General features: G+C 38.7%; 1 long non-coding RNA gene across 1 annotated transcript; it reads right to left on the minus strand.

Moving 5' to 3' along the window:
* Positions 1-462: 462 nt before the first annotated feature.
* Positions 463-6,523, minus strand: LOC131737098 (uncharacterized). Its single transcript, XR_009328674.1, has 2 exons — positions 6,191-6,523; positions 463-3,490 (listed from the first exon to the last, which is right to left on the minus strand). It is a non-coding gene; the product is annotated as an uncharacterized LOC131737098 (long non-coding RNA).
* Between the last annotated feature and the right edge of the window lie 1,462 nt (positions 6,524-7,985).

A 7,985-nucleotide genomic window follows, 5' to 3' on the forward strand; every position in this document is an offset into this window, starting at 1 on the left:
TGTAAAAAAGTGCCTCCTGTTTTCTGTTCTGAATGCCCCTTTATCTAATCTCCATTTGTTCCTTGTTTCTTTTATCAGGTCGGAAAAGTCCCCAGGGTCAACATTGTCAATACCTTTTAGAATTTTGAATGCTTGAATCAGATCGCCTAGTAGTCTTCTTTGTTCAAGACTGAATAGATTCAATTCTTTTAGCCTGTCGACATGCCTTTTAAACCCGGGATAATTCTGGTTGCTCTTCTTTGCACTTTTTCTACAGCAGCAATATCCTTTTTGTAACGAGGTGACCAGAACTGAACACCATGTGATCTGAGTTTGCCAATGGTTCTCTGACCTCTGTTTTAGTTATTCTGTCTTCGTTATTTGAAAAGACTAAATCAAGGCATGCCTCCCTTCTAGTCGGTGCATAGACAAATTGAGTTAGGAAGCAGTCATTTGTCATTTCTACCATTTCAATTTTGTCTGTCATGCTTCCCACCAGATTTTCCCATTTTATATGGGGGAAGTTGAAATCCCCCATTAGCATGGCTTCTCCTTTTCTACACACATTTCTAATATCATTGATAACAGATTATTTTGCTCGGTGTCTGAATTTGGTGGTCTATAGCATGCCCCTATTATTATGCCCTTTGAATTTTTGTCCATTATTCTGACTCATTGATTCTGCGTTGTTTTTTTCTTCCAGATTTAACACCTGGGCTTATTTTTGATGTATAGCGCTACCCCTCTGCCTCTTCTGTCTTTCCTATACATTGTATACCCACTAATATTATATTAGTCTCCATTCCTCTCGGATAACCAAGTTTCTGTAACACCTATCACATCGTAGTTACTTGTTAGTGCAGTAGTTTCAAGTTCTAACATTTTTAATGGCTATCTTACCTGAGTTGTTGCCCTTGTTTTGATGTCTCCCTTCTGTTTTTTTTTAAATTTTTTGTTGATTTCTCTCCCCTTCCTTTGTAGTTTATACAAGTCCTGTCTACTTTTGGCTTTTTGGCCACTGGTACCTTTCAAAGACAGATCGGAGACATAATTGGCATTTCACAAGTCTCTTTAGTGCACTGATGCCAGTGGTTTTGGACACCATCACTGCCATTTGTTCTCAGTACATTCAGTTTCCTTATACTGATGGACAGCAGATTGAAATATAAATGGATTTTCATTTAATTGCTGGGTTCCCCAATACCGTTGGTGTTATAGACTGCACCCATATAGCAATTAAAGCACCAACATTGAATTAATTGAATTTCGTGAACAGGAGACAGTACCACTCTATTCATGTGCAGGTTATGTGTGACACCCAACTCCGTCTACTAAATGCTGGGGCTAAATGGCCAGGCAGAACTCACGATTAATTTATTCTTCAAAACAGCAGTGTGGGCACTCGTGGAGAAAACTGAGCCATAACAGACAGCTACATTTACCATATAAGGCTATACAGGGGCGTTAAATGCAAACTTCCACGTGCAAACAATTTTAGTGACACTGAGATTTACTACCACGTATTACTTAGAAACGTGCGTATGTGTCTTACGCAAGATTGATAAATCAGAATTTAATTGTGCGTGTGAACATTCTGAGCTTTGTGTGCATGAACAAGTTAAGTAATGTTTTTACGCATGATTGATAAGTATAGCACCTGGAGAGGTCGAGGTCTGAGTCACTAAGTTTTCCTGTTGGAGTTGGAACAAACAAACACTGCTGCAAGTGAGTGGAGTACAGCCCTCAGTCACTGGGCTTTCCTGTTGGAGTTGGAACAAACAAACACTGCTGCAAGTGAGTGGAGTACAGGCCTCAGTCACTGGGCTTTACTGTTGGAGCTGGAACAGTCAAATACATTGCTGCAGGTGAGTGGCGAACAGGCCTCAGTTACTGATCTTTACTACCTGGGGGCTTCCAGTTGTAACCAATCTTGATCAGCTGCTGATGAAAATGAATGAGTCTGATTTCAAATCCCTGTCAAGTCCCAGTGGCATATGGAACCTAAGAAATCTTCCAAAGACAGGCTGAAATGTTTTTCTTTAAACAGTTTTGTGAATAGGGCCCATTGAAAGGTTCAGTGCCTCAATTATGAGTGCATGAAGAGCCTGCAGGAATACTGAGCTTCATGCATGGATGCAATGCTGGGACACTCAAAAGACTGGCATTAGCTCTGTGTGATGGAAAACTCAAGTGCTTTCGCAATGCAAATGATTTATAACTCCATTGATATTCTTATGACACTCTTCCAAACATTTGGTGACTAAAATCACAGATGCCAGTAATATCACTGACAATCTAATAATAAATCCCTCTCATCAAATGTTCTCAAATACTCTACTGAATGATTGAATGAACTTTATATATTAAATTACCTTTAGGTTAATATACTAAAGGATGACTGTTCTTCTGAATAGAAAGGCAACTTTTTCATCAGATCTTTTTTTTGTTGTCTTGGGTCTGATCTGAGTATCTTTTGCATTTCTTGCCATTCCATTGTTAACCCTCCAATCTGAAAGCATTAACAGGTTCACAAACTTTTAAAATAGACTGAAACCACCACACCCTTGTTTTTATTTTTTTAACAGCACATTATTGTATCCAGTCAATAGAAGTCTGCTTTAGTCATCACATCCTGGTACACCATAGTGTAACCATTAACCTGTCTTCCTACAATAACCCTTGTGGATGTAAGAAATACCAAATTTGTTCAATGTGGTATATCTTACTGATGTGTTTCTTATAGCCACTGGGGGCACGGTAGTGCTGGGGAACAGGTCGTGGGCTAATGGCTATGCTTTGTTATGCTACCAGCTGCACTTAGAGACAATACATGTTTGAGAGCACTGCTAATACCACAGGGCAGCTTTAAACTTATTTTAGTTTTGAAGAAAAATAACCAGGATTTGATGTGTGATACCAAAAATGATATTCAATGTGAACCTAGACAACATAGATAAAGTTAACTGTAATAATTCATACCCTACTAAATTGCTGTCAAGGATGACCTTACTTACAAGCCCTTAAATTAAATATTTGAATTGCTTATTTCTGTAGGTAAATTATTGGGGGTGTTTGTGTGTGTAATGCCGGAGATACACAAGCAATTTTTTAAGCAATTTTTTTTTTTGGCAACTCTAATTGACAATAAAAAATGACTGTGTGTCACTAATTGACAACTGGAGTTATCATACAGCTCAGGTTCGTGTCCTGGCTATGCGAAGTAGGCCAGTCTTCGCTGGGGACTCTTAAGGGAGCATCACATTGACTCTAGCACTCCCGTGGTTTAAGGGAGGCAAAACTGTTTCTCCTCATTGCTCTAAAGCGAACCCTGCTAGCCAGGCACCCAGTGAGCTCAAAGGCGGACATCTGCAGGGCTGGCCTTTGTCCTCCAGAGGTCGGTAGCTTGCTGACATCTGCTCTCGAGTTCCTGGGTGAAAAAGGAAGCTGGCTTGGTCGTGGGATCGGAGGACGTCCACTGAACCTTTGGGTCTCCTGACCATGTGGGGAATTGCTGCGGTGAGGGGAAAAGCGATTGAGCATTCCAAATTAGGGGAAAATAATAATTGGACACACAAAATGTATTAAAAAATAAATAAATAAAGCTGTGAAACAACTAATAAATCACTTCACTTTTATTTAAAAACAAAACAAAAAAAAAAAAACATTGCCATGCTTTTGCTGCAAGGAATATTCCAGGTGACTCGCATACTCTTATGAGCCCAGGACATTGTTGATAACACGGTATGTAACTAGAGGTTTGTCTGTCAGCCCGGAGATATACTTTCATGCAAAAAACCACAGGTCTTAATTAAAGCATAGATATACCTTCTGCTGATACAGTAATAACACCATCTGCCTTAGTCGGGGGAAGCAAAAACAAGAAGATGCACCTCAAATGTTAAAACAACAAACAGACAAAATAACACTGTGAAGTGTGGCTGGTTTCACAGACTGAAGTGTGGCTGGTTTCACAGGCCCTGGTACTGTTACAAAGGTAAGGTGTGACATAGACTTTGGTGTAGTAGTCCTCACTTCCAGTTCTTAAGGGCTATTCCAGTCCAGGTCTATATTTATTTACTGTAATTGGCCCTTAGCAGTTTAATTAAATAATTTGGAACCTCTTTGGAATAAAGACCTGGACTGCAAGTGAGGACTGTTGCCTTAGTGTCTAAGGATTGAACCCTGGTCTCCAGATTGAGATACTTATGCATTGTGCTGTGCTAAAGCGAATTCCCCCTAAAAGGAAATCATGTTAAAAATCCATTGGTTTGCTGATTGTAGATATGAATAAAAAACTAAAAAAAACCTCTTTCATATGTCTGTGTCCAAATACCCATTTTGTAAGTACAGTAACAGGAAAATCGATTGTATAATGCTGCCACACTGCTTTTGTGGTTTGAGAAGGTACTACAAGTTATATCTTTAAAAACTGTGACAAAGACAGCAAAATACACACACTGACAGAATGGTAGCATGATCACCAATACATTTATAAATGTGTAGGTGTCAAATGTGTCATTTTTCTGACACTAAGGCATTGAAACTGAGAACTGCCTTTAACCTGGTACCAGCTATTATCTTTAAAATGAAAATCATTCTGCTGTAACGTGTTTCTTTCAAAACTCAACATTTGAGACCAATGTAGCTAACAAGTGCAAAACAGATAGGAATCACTTTAGGATGCTGCTATGCCAGTGGTTTCTTACAACAGGGTTACCCTATACTTATTTCAGGCTAGTGTATAAACTCTCAGTGGTGTAATAACTGGCATGGAATTCCTAATACACAATACACATTTGTGTTTATATAGCGCCCTTTCGTGCCATGGTACCCCAGAGCGCTGTACAAAGTTAAAAACAAAACAATACACTCCAGCTACAAACAATTATATAAAAGCTCATTAAAAAAAGTATGCTTTCAATTTAACATTAAAATAATCCAATGTTTCAATCTGTCTGTCAACCGGAATAGAGTTGCACAAACGAGGAGCACAACAGCAAAAAGCTCCAGTTGATTTAAGACAGTTTACTGGACAACAAAAATGTTTGCATTTTCTGATCTCAGGGAACAAACATGAATATACAGAGTTAGTAGTTCAGACATCGCTGCAGAATAATATTTCCTAGACTCATTAGAAGATCTGCTGACTATTACCTTCTGTTTGACTAGCCTACTGCACTTCTGTTTTCCTGGAAAGCCTTGCACCGGAGTGTAAAATTACCTAAAAATAATAACCTGCTGTGTACCTGGGTCTCTCTATTTCTTTTGGTTCATAGACTGACATTCTACAAAAAAAAAATCACTCCTCCCAACTACAGTTCGCAGGCTTGTACTTATTCCTTAGTTAAAACTGAATCCTTCCTGTTGAGAGTTCTAGAACACATTTTTTTACAAACCAGGTGTGCCAGAACAAGAACTGCCTGAGGCTGTGAGGTGGTTCAACTCAGTTCATGAAAAATGATATGGCGTACTTTGAATAACGTGCAAGCTGGATGGTATTCAGTGGAAGATTATATAATCCTTTTATCTGTTTACATACAAGTAAATTGCGGTGCCAGGGAGAAGAAAAAGAAAAAGAAAAAAAAAGCTCTAGTATTTTAAACATATTCCACTATTTAAAATAAAGCACATTTGATCAGTTGCAGACAAAGACTGTATAACTATAAAACCCCACTTTTTTAATTGACAGAGGGTTTGGTGGCATGGAAGATAAATGCACTGCACATAATTATTATCTTTCCACTATGTGTCAGCATGCAAATTGGCTGTTTATGTGGTGATTACTATGAACTGGCTCATGACCTAATATCAGGTGACAGTTTGCTTAGTAAAATGTTTCGATAACTGTCTGCATGTTCATTAACTCCATTCATGTCCCTATTTATCATAAAGTATAACTATGTTGTTTTTCATCACTGCATCTACTCCTCCAAAACAGAAGGATATTTTGTTTATTGTCCACACTGCAATGATAAGTAGTATTATAAAAGTAGACTGTGATGAGGAGCTTATTACTCATAGTCCTAAATGAAAACCTCCATAAGACTTTATAAAGACTGTTTTCTTTTAAAAGAAAAATGAACTCTGGAATGTTTATTTAAAGTGATGTGTACATGTTTGTCTAAATGGAAAACTACTACTTGCTGTGAAAGAAAATATGTTTAACCTAACAAAAAACATACAAATGAAACCCAAAGTAGGCCTTACTTACCTGTTTGTGGAACCATAGCTGTAGGAGACGGGAGACGTCCTGGTGTAGAGCTTCTAGAAAGAGACCCTTAATATTCCAAACTTAACTTCATATTTGTATTGCAGAAGTACCTGATGCACTCACTAACACTAGTGTATCAAAAGGCAGCTTTTTAATGTTATACAAACAGGACTTAGGTTTTAACAAGAAGATTGTTTTCGTTGTCTTGTTTATCTTTTTTTAAATAAATGAATAGCATTATCAGCGGGTTTTGCTCTACTAAATAAATACAGATTGTATTAAACTTGTATTACGAGTTTTCTCAGGATTAGTGCCAACAGAACGTAGTGAAGGGTTGTGTATGAATAAATTGTGAACATGTTTTAGGGACATCATAAATTTACCAGTGTCGACTTGCATAATTCTTTGCCTGAAGTCTTACCTCCAGATTCTAAACAATTGTTACCTGTCAGATTTAAAATAATTGTTACAGGTGTGGTCTCCCTTACGAAAAGTACAGTGCCTTGCGAAAGTATTCGGCCCCCTTGAACTTTGCAACCTTTTGCCACATTTCAGGCTTCAAACATAAAGATATGAAACTGTAATTTTTTGTGAAGAATCAACAACAAGTGGGACACAATCATGAAGTGGAACGAAATTTGTTGGATATTTCAAACTTTTTTAACAAATAAAAAACTGAAAAATTGGGCGTGCAAAATTATTCAGCCCCTTTACTTTCAGTGCAGCAAACTCTCTCCAGAAGTTCAGTGAGGATCTCTGAATGATCCAATGTTGACCTAAATGACTAATGATGATAAATAGAATCCACCTGTGTGTAATCAAGTCTCCGTATAAATGCACCTGCACTGTGATAGTCTCAGAGGTCCGTTTAAAGCGCAGAGAGCATCATGAAGAACAAGGAACACACCAGGCAGGTCCGAGATACTGTTGTGGAGAAGTTTAAAGCCGGATTTGGATACAAAAAGATTTCCCAAGCTTTAAACATCCCAAGGAGCACTGTGCAAGCGATAATATTGAAATGGAAGGAGTATCAGACCACTGCAAATCTACCAAGACCTGGTCGTCCCTCTAAACTTTCAGCTCATACAAGGAGAAGACTGATCAGAGATGCAGCCAAGAGGCCCATGATCACTCTGGATGAACTGCAGAGATCTACAGCTGAGGTGGGAGACTCTGTCCATAGGACAACAATCAGTCGTATACTGCACAAATCTGGCCTTTATGGAAGAGTGGCAAGAAGAAAGCCATTTCTTAAAGATATCCATAAAAAGTGTCGTTTACAGTTTGCCACAAGCCACCTGGGAGACACACCAAACATGTGGAAGAAGGTGCTCTGGTCAGATGAAACCAAAATCGAACTTTTTGGCAACAATGCAAAACGTTATGTTTGGCGTAAAAGCAACACAGCTCATCACCCTGAACACACCATCCCCACTGTCAAACATGGTGGTGGCAGCATCATGGTTTGGGCCTGCTTTTCTTCAGCAGGGACAGGGAAGATGGTTAAAATTGATGGGAAGATGGATGGAGCCAAATACAGGACCATTCTGGAAGAAAACCTGATGGAGTCTGCAAAAGACCTGAGACTGGGACGGAGATTTGTCTTCCAACAAGACAATGATCCAAAACATAAAGCAAAATCTACAATGGAATGGTTCACAAATAAACATATCCAGGTGTTAGAATGGCCAAGTCAAAGTCCAGACCTGAATCCAATCGAGAATCTGTGGAAAGAACTGAAAACTGCTGTTCACAAATGCTCTCCATCCAACCTCACTGAGCTCGAGCTGTTTTG

This window comes from Acipenser ruthenus, chromosome 5 (genome assembly GCF_902713425.1).
Source record: "Acipenser ruthenus chromosome 5, fAciRut3.2 maternal haplotype, whole genome shotgun sequence".
In the NCBI taxonomy this organism is placed as follows: domain Eukaryota; kingdom Metazoa; phylum Chordata; class Actinopteri; order Acipenseriformes; family Acipenseridae; genus Acipenser; species Acipenser ruthenus.